Here is a 12,849-nt window from a genome sequence, read left to right as displayed (position 1 = left end):
TGAGCTCTTGTATCGAAAGGCATGTTAGAGGCCACCGTGTGAGACCCTGCTGCAAATCAAGAAGGACACCTAGTGGAAAACTTGGGATACACAGAAAGAACACTACAGTTCAGCAGCCTATCCATTATATATACCTAAATGTATTAAACAGTTTCATTAAAATATTGTGACTCTTTGACAAAAGCAGTACAAACTAATACACACAGCTGTAAATTATATTTGAAACTTTAAGTCAGGGAGCTGTTTTTTTGTTATAATTTTGTTATTACATTTTCTCACCTTGTACAATCAGTAACACTGCCTTTATCAATCCAAACTGTTGATATTAATGACTCTTTAGTCAATAGATGCTTTGTCAAGACTACTAACCAACCATATCTGTTTGTGTTTGCAAAATAATTAAGATCTTAATGCTTAAAGGAGCATGTTTCTTAAGCATCCACACTTGCAAAATAATAGCAGAAGGTGAAATGTAAAAAAAAATACTAAAAACTAAAGATACATGTGACTAGAGCAATTTATAGTAAATTAATAATGCATAAACACTGGTACAGTAAAAATGATGTTTTCCATTATGTAGCTTTGTTGTGTCCTTTTTATGTTAACTGCCTTGTCAGGCAGGATGTCACCTGGGATCCTCTGGCCACTTAGTTTACAAACCAAAGCAGACTGGGGGACAGTACTGTCATTCACCGGCAATAGATTTTTTCTTTTTAATGTAATATTTGCCTAAGTACATTAGGGATGTGTGGTGAGATCAGTGGCTGGTGAGGCACTGGCTAGTATGAGAGCCAGATATTCACAAGTTACATATTCGATTCTCCTTATGTAGGCGATTGTAATTGCACTATTTATACTAATTTAACACACACTAAAATATGTATAGCATTATTTAACACATAATATAACTATAATTTAGTATTTACAAAAGTACCTTTCTATTTCTAATTTGTATCAGCAGCAAGCCCTGGGTACTCCTTCTTAGCTGCGACTGAAAAACGCTGTATTATGGGAATGTGGGATGGGCAGGGAGGGAGCCTGTCTTTTAGACAATAGCAAGGAATCACCAGCACACCAAGGGGTAGTGCATGAATACTTCTTCTTTTCCTTTATTCATGCATCAGATCACATCTCCAAGCACAACATTTTGGGGAAACACAGGATGCCCTTCATCAAGCTTAACAAGAGCAGTCCATCCTACCCCATTTGACGACTGCCGTCAAATTCCCGTCAAGCAAAGAAATTTAAATGATAGAAATAATAAACAAATCTTACGGGGTATGCTCCAGCCATTCATTAGCTTAAAAATGACCATTATACTGTAATTATTAGTGGCTCACCAAAAGAGTATGAGAAACTTACTGATCTGTCTCACGGTCTGTCCACTCCACAAACCAGAGAAAGGAGTTAAAAAGGATAAAAACCTACAGTACAGAATAGCGGCTGGAGCCCTGGAGCCAGTGCGCCTGCCAGGGGTGTATCTACTGCAAGGCAAACTAGGCATTTGCCTAGGGCGACACTTTCCAGGGGGCGGCAGAGAATGCCGCCCCAAACCAATGAGGTGGAGAGGGCAAGACTTACCATTGAGCATACTGGGCACTTGCTCGGTGGGCCGAGGCTGGGTGGCACAGAATCAGGCAGTGGCGGCTGCCCAATGAGGCAAACTAGGCGGCCGCAGGGCCTTAAAATCAGCTGCCTAATTAGAGAGCTGTGGAGGGGAGGGCCCAGTGAGATGCGGTCTGGCTGGCTTTGTACAGGAGGTGGAGGAGAAGCAGCCGGTGGATCGGGGGTGGCCATGGCATGTGATCTGATGGTGGGATGACCCAGAAGCAGGCTGGGGGACTGCAATGTATCCTGTTGGTACTGATGGCACTTCCAGCTGCAGGTAAGAGGAGCAGCACATGTATCAGGGAAAGGGACTCTGCACAGTCCTCCTGAGACCCCACACAGACCACCACAAACCCTGCACAGCTCTCTTGAGACCCCGTACAGCCCACCAGAGACCATGCACAGCTCTCCTGAGACCCCATGTGTGCTGTATCCAGTGACTGACAGGTTACGCAAAATGTCCTAAACAGGATTGGGTGGGGCAAATTTAGACTGAGGGGGGGCCGAGTTTAGTCTTGCCTAGGGCAGCACAAAACCAAAATACACCACTGGCGCCTGATCAAACCCATTGACATGCTGGTGATCTGGTCTGCACCTGCGCAGTGCAGAGTCGGATCACAGAGCATACAGTCTGGCTGACATGCCCCCTTTCATATAACCGTCAGTAAAAGGCAACTATCATAGTTGCCTCCCCTGCAGCATTTTTATTGGATGGCTTAGCCAATGGTGCTTTTCCATAGGAGCTCAATGACTCTGACAGAAGTCAGAGGCAATGAAGACGTGCGCTTTGTCTGTTTTCTGACAGAATGTCTTGTTAGCATAGCGGGGAAGCTTCCCTGTTACATATTTTGTGTAACCTGTCAGAAGAAGCTGGATGTAACGTGCGCCTGTGAGAAGGGAGGCTGAACTCGTCGGTGGATGCAGGTAAGAATATTTTTTTTTGCTTTTATTTTCTTTTTCTTTAGTTAATGGCAGGATGCCTCTCCTAACTGCACATCACTGAAGTACATCATACAGGTGTGTCAATTCATGTGCACCCCCCAAGGAATTGTGTATTTTTAATGTTGCCCTTTAAACCACATAAAAAGACCCACTGCCCATTGAACTGTTTTACCTTTTTATTTGCATTGGTACATGCCCCGCATGGCAGTGCACAGCTACCTATGACCTTCTATACCAAAAACTTGCAAATTGACCTTGAAAAAGGCAAGAAAATAATATTAAGATTCAGCTTTCATACACTTTAATGGGATTTGTGCGATATGTTAGGTTTTTTTACTTTCTCAAGTTTTCGGTGAAGGTTCTGCACACAAAACTTTGCTAAGTTCACTCATCAATATTTACTGTGTTAAGGGCCTATTCACACCATTGCAGTGTATTAGTTCATGCACCTTTGAATGGGCTGCCTAGTGCACCACACGCCAATGCTATTCAATTCATTGCTACTTGTTGTGCTGCAATGCACATCTGTTAGCAAGATGCATTGGGGTGCTACATTGTTCCATTTTATGTAATGTCCAATGCCTCACATTGTAAAATAAGTATGTACTTACAACATATTCTACCAATACACGTACCCCTGGCAATTTTACTATACAGCATACCCAGAGCCAGCAAATATTTTATTCTCTCTGTGAGTGCCCAAAATTTATGAGACTTTTGAAAAGGACAACTGATAAGACATTAATGGGAATTTATCAAAACTGGAGCACACAAAATCTGGAGCAGCTGCCCAGGGTAACCAATCAGTATCACTCTTCAGTTTGCTCAGTTAAGATTTGAAAATAAAAGAGAGAAGCTGATTGGTTGCTGTGCACAGCTGCTCCTGATTTTGTCTGCTCCAGTTTTGATAAATCCCCCTCATAGAGTTTTGGGGGGCAACTGATGATAGTTATAGATAGAACAAATCAGGGGGATGATGTGAGAAGCATGAGTGACAAGTGGCAAAAGTTTTTTAGGAGGAGGAAGTGACTGAGGTTTGAAGAAGGAATTAGGTTGCTACCTGATGATTGACCATGGTTTAGAGATGGTGGGTTCTAGGAAGACTGAACACATTTTAGAGGAGAGTGAACAAGGTTCGAGCATGAATAACATGATGAGGTATGTTATAAAAAATTAACATTTTCAGACATTTTCAGACATTTCCCTGTATAGCTTTGGAAGATAGAGATAGCAGAGAAAAGAATCATATGGCAATTTGTTGCTGTCCCATTCAGAAACACAAGTAAAAGCCTACAGAATCTAACTGTAATTGAATGTATTTACACCACATTGAATTAAGTTTAATTTTATACTACATATACTAAAAATTCAAATTGGTAGGCGCATATTGGCTCTTGAACAAAAATGTATTCTTTTGTTTTATGTAAGGTTAGTAAATCCCCCTAATGTATTCCTCAATGGTTAATCAATGTGCATGCAGTATGCATAGCTTTGCAACTTTACCTTTATATAAATAAATAATATGTAATATTATAATATGGTGTGCCATCAGATATACATTTTTAACAAAACCGAGTTAGTACAATCTATACAAAAGGTATGAAGGTAGCTGAACAATTTCCTATAAGACATAGATAACAGCACATATAATTGTGCATAGAAAAAGGGAAATTAGTTTAGTAGAAAAGACTATTATATTCAGCAAAGAAAGGCATCAGCTGTATAAAAGCAAACAAAAATTATATTTTTAAATATTAAGTAAATCGCCCAGAACTCAAATGCTATAAACTCATTGAAGGTGCTACTAAAGACTACTGAAAACATTTATATTGTACTGCCATTTTTCCCTTCAGAAAAAAAGGCTAACAACACATTCTGCAGGCTGAACACAATACACACAATAGCAATATCAAATTAATGTTTCTTATTTACTTACTTTGGTGTCACCAAACAATTGTGTGCACAATTTTATTTTCCAAAAATATGTTTTTACATATGTTAAAGTGACACTAAAAGGAATCAAATCTTAACAATGCATTCAAGTATCCTACCTATTAACAAATAATTAGTTTATTTGTGCATCACTCGGCTGTAGATCTGCAAATAATGTCTGAATTGGTGCTGACACTACCCTTCCTCCTGGAGGGTGGTTACTTTTGTTCCTCATGGTCCTTGTGTGTGTTGTAAAGTAGCTACTGCTCCAAGCTCACTCCCATGATATACTACAATCTCAAATTTAGTTGGATAATTTGTATGGAAGTTATCATCTATCACAGGAGTGAGCTTGGAGCGGTGGCTACTTTAGTAGTCACCCTCCAGAAGGCAGGACAGTGTCAGCACAAATTCAGAGATTATTTTAGTATATACAGCTAAATGATGCACAAATAAGCTAAGTTTTATTAATAGTTATTTTACTTGAGTGCATTTTTAAGATTTAACTCCCTAGTTTAGTGTCACTTTAAGCATTAAGAATAAAGGTTGCTTACATGTACTATATTGAAGATGTAGTTTAGTAAGTCATTTTTCTTTAGCAACCAATTTCCAACAATATACTTCCTACCCTCTGAATTGTGGTCAAGTGACTAAGAGGGGCCAATCATTGGATTTTTGATGTGCCAGCCCCCTCCCTAGCCTTTGGCAAGTGTGTGTTGTATCAGACATGAAGTAGTAGAGTAGTTAGGGAAGGATCACAAAGTGTTTGCACGGAGAGCTAGTTGCTACTGCTGTTGATTGCTGAAAACATCTATATATACATTGAGGCACAGACACACTCACTGTTGGACAGTTGTGAAGCAGAGAGAGCTAGATCACAGAGTAGGGAGAGCAGGGAGAGATACTTTCTGATATACTATTCAGTGTCCCTGAAAAGGTCTAAATTTGCAATCAGTGTGTGTTAGGGAAACTTGGAGTAGATAGGGAGTAGTGATGGGCCGAACTTTAAAACATGGAAAAAGTTTTAACTTAATGAAAGTCTACAGGATCAGAACTCTGAAAATCAAATGTTCCCATTTTGTAGGCTTATATGCAAGTTATTGGTTATAAAAAGGGTATGGGGATTCAGGTACTGCCCTGGGGGACATGTATCAATGCAAAAAAAACATTTAAAAAATAAAAATGTTAAAGGAGCAGTGATTCCAACTCAAAGACATACCAGGCACGGGGACAAGGTGCTTTTTCAGGGGCGACCCTGGAAAAGCACCATCCCAATGACGAGGGCATGTGGCCTGGTATGGCAGGGATGGGGGAACTCGCTCGTCAGGCCTGTACTCAGATCAAGGGTCTGGTAGTAATTTTAAGGAGGAACCCCACCTCCAAATATGGAGAAAAAAACATACAGTCCCTCCTAAAATATCCAACCAGACCCTTGAGTACAGGCATGCAGGGCAGGAAAGGGGGACGACGGCGAACGAGTGGGGTCGCCCCTGGAAAAGCACCTTGTCCCCGTGCCGATGGGGACAAGGGCCTCTTCCCCACAAGCTCTGGGACAATGGTTGTGAGGGTGCGGGCAGGAGGGCTTGTTCACATTTAATAAAGGGGACACCCAGATGCGCTCCCTCCTTGTGAATGAGTAAGGGGTACTTATACAACTATCCATTCACTAAAGGGTTAAATCAATTTTTTTTAAATACGCCAGACTTTTGAAAAAAATCCTTTAATTGAAGAAAAAAAACCAAAAGACATGATTTTGACAAGTCTTTTATTTAAAAAAAAAAAACAAAAATGGATCCACCAACGTAATCCAGGCTCAATCACAACATCCAGTGTTGTCCACAAAATAAACCTGTGGTCAGGTGCATTGCTTTACCCAATCAGGGTTTCATAAGGCACTGTGCAGTGCCTTGTGAGCAGTGGCGGATCCAGGGGGGGGGCAACGGGGCAATTGCCCCCCCCCGAGATTAGTGCCGCTCCTGTCCCGACTCTTGCGTCCATGGCCAGCCACCCCAGTGTGTAGTGACAGCTGTCCCTCCTCCGTGTCACAGACTTTACTGCGGTTCATTGTAAAAAAACTTTGTACAATGAACTGCAGTAAAGTCTGTGACACGGAGGAGGGACAGCTGTATGTTCCGGCCAGGGATCGGCAAGGTGTCAGTGAGTGACTGCTTCTTGCGGGGTCCGCCGCGGTCGTACAAAAAATGGTACTTCCCGGGCCGACCCCCCTGTCCATTAGACATTTTGGTACGTTCCTGCCCACGTGACATGCAGGAAGGTTTTTTTTTTCCTTAGGATGGCCGCGGAGCGGGCAACAGAGAAGGAGAGGAGAAGAAAGCACAGTGGGGGCTGAGCGGCAGAGCCTGAGGCTGTTTCACGCTGCACTGGTAAGCCAGCAGAGGGCTGGGGGAGGGAACAGCAGCAGCTGAACTGAGTGAGTCTGGGACTGGCTGGGGGGAAAGCTGCAGCAGAGACTTGGTGTCCTGGGGCTGAGTTTTTATGGCCCACGCTGGTGCGTTCTGCAGAGGTCACAGAAAGGCCTTGTTCACGCCGAAAGCGTGTGCCTTCCAGAGCGGTAGCTGCTGGGACGCACCACGATCGCTGTGAAACTTCCCCACGCATTTTTGGGTGGGAGGGGGCATGGTGGTGCATTTAATTCAATGGCACCGCTTTCCCGGCCCCCCTGCCCGCAGTGCGATCGAACATGTGGCAAAATTTTGCCAGCGTTCCGTTCCACTGCAAACGCAAAAAATATGGCTTGCCCTATTTTTTGCGTTTGCAGTTAGGCCTTGTTCACACCGAAAGCGTGTGTGTTCCAGAGCGGTAGCTGCTGGAACGCACCGCGATCGCTGAGAAACTTCTCCTTGCGTTTTGGGACGGGAGGGGGCGTGACGGTGCATTGTATTCAATGATACCACTTCCACGCCCGCCCGCTTCGTTTGCAGTGGAACGGAACGCTGGCAAAGTTTTACCACACGTTCGATCGCACTGCAGGGGTAGAATCGGTGTCATTGAATTAAATGCACCGCCACGCCCCCTCTCGCCCCGAAACGCAGGGGGAAGTTTCATAGCAATCGTGGTGCGTTTTAGCAGCTATCGCTCTGGAACGCACACGCTTTCGATGTGAACAAGCCCTAAAAGCAAGCAGCTGGCCTGGTGCCCAAGGCTGAATAGGGGCCCGACGCTGTGGTGGGTGTGGGTAAAGCCTTTGCAGAGGACAGCAGCTGTCCTCTGTAAAGGCTTCCCCCACCACAGCGTCGGACCCCTATTCAGCCTTTGGCGCCAGCTGCTACTGTACTGATCTCTGCAAATGCTTCCCCCACCCCAACGTTGGACCCCTATTTAGCCTTTGGCACCAGCTGCTTGCTGCTACTGTGCTGATTCTGCATCAGCACAGTTGCCGCAAGCAGCTGGTGCCCAAAACTGAATAATAGGGGCCCAACACTGAGGTGGGGAGAGAGGGGAAGCCTTTGCAGAGATCAGTACAGTAGCAGCCATTCGCTGGCCTGGTGCCCAAGGCTGAATAGGGGCCCGACGTGGGGGAACCCCAGCATTGGGCCCCAATTCATCCTTGGGCACCAGCTGATTGCTGCTACTGTGCTGATTCTGTAGCAGCAAGCAGCTGGTGCCCAAAACTGAACAATGTGGGCCTAACGCTGAGGTGGGGGAAGCCTTTGCAGAGATCAGTACAGTAGCAGCAATTAGCTGGCCTGGTGCTCAGGGCTGAAAAAGGACCCAACGTGTGGGTGGGGAAAGTATTTGCAGAGGACAGCTGCTATCCTCTGCAAAGGCTTCCCCCACCTCAGCGTTGGGCCCCTATTCAGTCTTGGGCACCAGCTGCTTGCTGCTACTGTGCTGATTCTACAACAGTAGCAGCAAGCAGCTGGTGCCCAAAACTGAATGATAGGGGCCCGACGTTGAGGTGGGGTGGGGGGAAGTCTTTGCAGAGGACAAAGCATCCCTCTGTCTCCCATATCTAAAAAAATGTAAGCTTTTTGTAATATATGTTGGAATGCCCTGAGTCTGACTAAATACCGCACTGCCCACCAGAGAGCCCTGCACCGACCACCAGAGAGCCATCCTGAGACCCTGGAGATACGAGGCTGTGATCCTGTAGCAACACAGAGTATGTAGGTTCATATCTTTCTGCATTATTGTATAATGTGTTGCTGGGATCTGTAGTCCTCTATAGTTGGTGCTGTAGAATGTGTTGCTGGGATTTGTAGTCCTTTAGTGGTGTAAATAGCATTGCTGGGATTTGTAGTCCTCTATAGTCGGTGGTATTCTGCATTGCTGTATAATGTTTTGCTTGGATTTGTAGACTTCTATAGCTGGTGATATTATTCTGCATTGTTGTATAATATATTGCTGGGATTTGTAGTCCTCTATAGCTGATGCTATTCTGCATTGTTGTGTAATCAGGGGTGTGGAATTTTTTTTTTAAAAACAACTTGTCCAAGGGATAAAGCGGGGGCCAAATCTACTTGCCCTTCATGACAATCTACTTGTCCCAATACAAAAAAAATTGTTTTAATCAAAACTAGGCATGCACCAATGCCGGTTTTTCGGTATCAAGTGCGAGTACCGATATTTTGCTTTTGGTACTCGCCGATACTGAATAAGAATACCGGTGCTTCCACTGGCATGGAGCAGGCTTCCCAGGTAATCAGGAAGCCAGCAGTGGGTAAATGACATGCCGTCCTGCTTCCTGATTGCAAGGGAAGCCGGCTGCATGTTGTTTGGCCGGCTTAATTGTGGTTGGCCGGGAAACTGTCTTAAATAAAATATTACCATTCTGTAAGCAAAACTTTATTTTCTGGCAGTGCCCCTCCCGAGAATAGACTCTGGATACACCCCTGCTTGTGAGGTGCTCAGCGGGTAAACAGCCCGCCGAATGCCCTGATAGCTTGTGTGTTCGCCAAACTCACAAACTACTGATGTTTGAGTCGAGCTGTTGGGAGAGATTACAGAGTGTTTGCAAAGAGATACGGTATGTATTTTGTGTGTCTCAGCAAAAACTTGCTGTTTAGCTGCAGGGCTTCCCTCTTGCTTTTTTTGAGTGAAGGGTGGATATTTTTTCATTTATTTCACATTTTCATTTTTGTTTTTCACTTTGTTAGATTTAAAAAGATGTAGAAGAGGTATGAATTTATTGTTTAGTAAGACTGATTAAATACTGTGCTTTACAATATTTTGCTGACTTTTTTCAGTAAATAACATAATCCCTAATATTTATGTCCTTTGTGTCCACGGACGTACATAGTACGTAATTGGCAGCATGGCCCTATAAAGCTACCGGGACTCTGCTTACCTTTGTTTACCTTTTACAATAGAAGCAATTCTGGTGGATCAGCTGCCGCCATATCGCTTCTATGGGCCGGTAACGTGCCTGCCCCCCTCCACCTGACACCGCTGCTGTGTTTCCAGGGCTCCGCTGCCCCTCCGTAGGGCCCAAGACTGGCATGTCAGGTGCCGCAGGAATCTGGGGAGGAGAGTGGTTAACTTCTGTTCACCACTCTCTTCTCTGCTCTAAAGGATCGGGAGTGACATGGATTGCATCAGCTGTCATTGTGCTCGGCTACTGAAGACAAGAAATAAGCTATTAAAGTGCAGTATGCACTTCAATAGCTTATTTGAAGTGTAAAGGTGATACTAGGGGTCTTTTGGACCTCCAGTATCACCTTTAAGAGGACCTGTCACTGCCAATATGCTATCACATGGGGGTTTGTAATGCATATCTCTAGACTTATGACCTGTAGGGGCTTTTAAAGTGTCGTCTATGGACTTTTTGGAGTACTGAAATGTGTCGCCGTTTCACAGACGCACACAATTTTTAACCTGGGCATGTTGGGTATCTATTTATTCATCATAACCTCATCTTTTATATTGTATAAAAAATGCCACCATTTTATTCTACAGGGTGTTTGCTCTCAGAAAACATATAGGGGGTTATTCACAAAGCTGCCGTAAGCAGCCGAGTGAATAACTGACGCTGTTCGGCTATTCACTTCAGGCTTGTAAAGCTGATTTCAGCCGTACATCGGCTTTCTGCGTCTGGCTTCGGGTCAGCCAAACATGCTCAGCCTGAAGTGCAGAAGGAGGCTACTCGCTGCTGTTCGGCCTATTCTCATAGGAGCCAAACAGCAGTGAGTGAATAGCCAAATGCCGCTGAGTGGCATTCGGCTCGGCTTTTCTGCTCGGTACCTCTGTGGTACCGAGCAGAATAGAAAAACAGTTTACAAAAGTAGAAATAAAAAATAGAAAACGATCGGGCGGAGCTAACAGTGACAGCTCCGCCCAATTGTAACCAGGGGACCCTGAACTGTCATTACCATGAGAGCTCAGCAGAGCCGGCTTTGATATCACGGCCAGCTCTGCTGAGCTCTCATCGTAATGACAGATCAGCATAACCAGGGGACGCTGATCTGTCATTGCAAATGGCCAGAGCCAGCCTTGAGATGATGGCTGGCTCCGTCCAGCTGTCAGTAGCAGGCTTTTGGCCCGCTTCGGATTTCACCTTGGCTCAGTTGAGCTGAAGAAAATCCCTTTGGCTTGGCTGAGCCGCTCGGCCAAATACGGGAGCTGTATGGGCTATAGTGAATAGCTCGTACAGCAGCTCTTCGGTTCTACTGAACCAAAGGCCTCCCGTAACCGAAGCTAGCTGAAGGATCAGCCGAAGCTACGGCTGGATCCTTCAGCAGCTTTGTGAATAGACCCCATCATGTTTTAGGGGTTTGAAGTAATTTTCAGGCCTAAAATGTGGATTATATAATGTGTGCAAAAAAGAAAAAAAAAGGCCTTTGCAGCAAAAGGGTTAAAAGCTGGCTGTTGTCTATCATGTAGATGTAGTGATGTGTGGTTCTACAAGAGGCATATTGTTATCCTATTGTACAATTTAATTTTAAAATATTGAATATACAGAGATAACACAGCCAATAAAGTATTGATTTTTAATTATTTATGCATTTGTTTGGACAGCTGGCCGGCCATGGCTCAAATTGTGTCTGATTTATGCTGAATTGGTACCCTGCTTAACAAAAGTCAGATTTCATAATTGAAAGAGCATGGTGAAAAAAAACTATTTGCTGAACAGTGAATGCATCTAATCCAATGTCACTGTTCAGGTATTCAGACACCCGCAGGTGCTGTGACTGTCTGAATACAACAGCTGGCAGTAATGATTCCTACATCCAGTGTGGATGGGAGAATCAAGTGACTTCTCTAGTTCTTACACAGAGTTAAACAAAAGAGATCTAAATGTGTATGGCTAGCCTCAGTCCATACAAGCCATTTAAAGTGTGGCAATAGCAGCGAATTCAATGATAAATTGTACTACAAATACATTTGGAATTAAATATATCAGATAACATCATCTGACACTGAATTTTCTGCAGAAAACTGCAATACCTATTGTGGCTGCTGATGGGTTGAAGGTTTTTTAGGTGCCAAGAATCCTTTGTAATAAAACTAGTTAGGCGGTATTACACTGTGGGGAATTCTCAATTATGTTAAGCTGGAAATCGTTTGCATGTATATAATGAGGAATTCTACACTGACCACCAATGTAAGGGTTGATTCTACACTGACCACCAATATAAGGTGCAAAAACTGTAGAACCAGCACATGATAATCTTCCAAAGAAATTCAAACTTTATTCCACATGCATTTATACAAAGAACAACTGCTGATGCATTTTTGCCTTTCTCGGCATTAGTCATAGCTGATTGTTATCTAACACCACCCCACCCATGGGGTCGATCTTAGATCACAACCAGCAATGACTATTTCAGAGTAAGGCAAAAACGTGTCAGTTCTTATGTATAAATGCATGTGGAATTTCTTCGGAAGATCATAATGTGCTGGTTCTATAGTTTTTAAGCCTATCACTCCAAAAGAGAGTCATCCGTGCACCAAGTGTGGATTGAGGGGACGCATGATAGGGGTGAGCTGTGCACTTTGTGTTCTTAGTCACCAATATAAGGTGAGATTCTACACCAACCACAACTGGATACATGGATCATCAACGTAAGGGAGGATTTAAATTGATCGCCAAATTCTACAATGACCACCAATGTAAAGACAATTCTTCTAATGTAACAGGGATGGCAGACAGAACTCCCAAGCTTGCTTCAGACTGTTTACAAAGAGAATTCAGCAGTGGTGATGGTATTTGCATATGAGCAAGCCATGGTATTTACATATGAATGTGCTGTGGGATGGACTGGTCTGAGGTAGTGACAGGCTCAGGCAGCTTTCTTGTGATCTCGGGACATAAACCAGGACTCAGGTTTGAAAGTACAGGAAGACAAAAAGGACTGTTCAGGCAAATTCGGTACACTTGGCAAGTATGCCTCTGTTTTCCCAGGTGAA

The sequence above is a fragment of the Nanorana parkeri genome, unplaced genomic scaffold (genome assembly GCF_000935625.1).
Source record: "Nanorana parkeri isolate BGI_ZX_2015 unplaced genomic scaffold, ASM93562v1 scaffold538, whole genome shotgun sequence".
NCBI classification, from domain to species: Eukaryota; Metazoa; Chordata; class Amphibia; order Anura; family Dicroglossidae; genus Nanorana; species Nanorana parkeri.
This window is presented reverse-complemented; position numbering follows the sequence as displayed.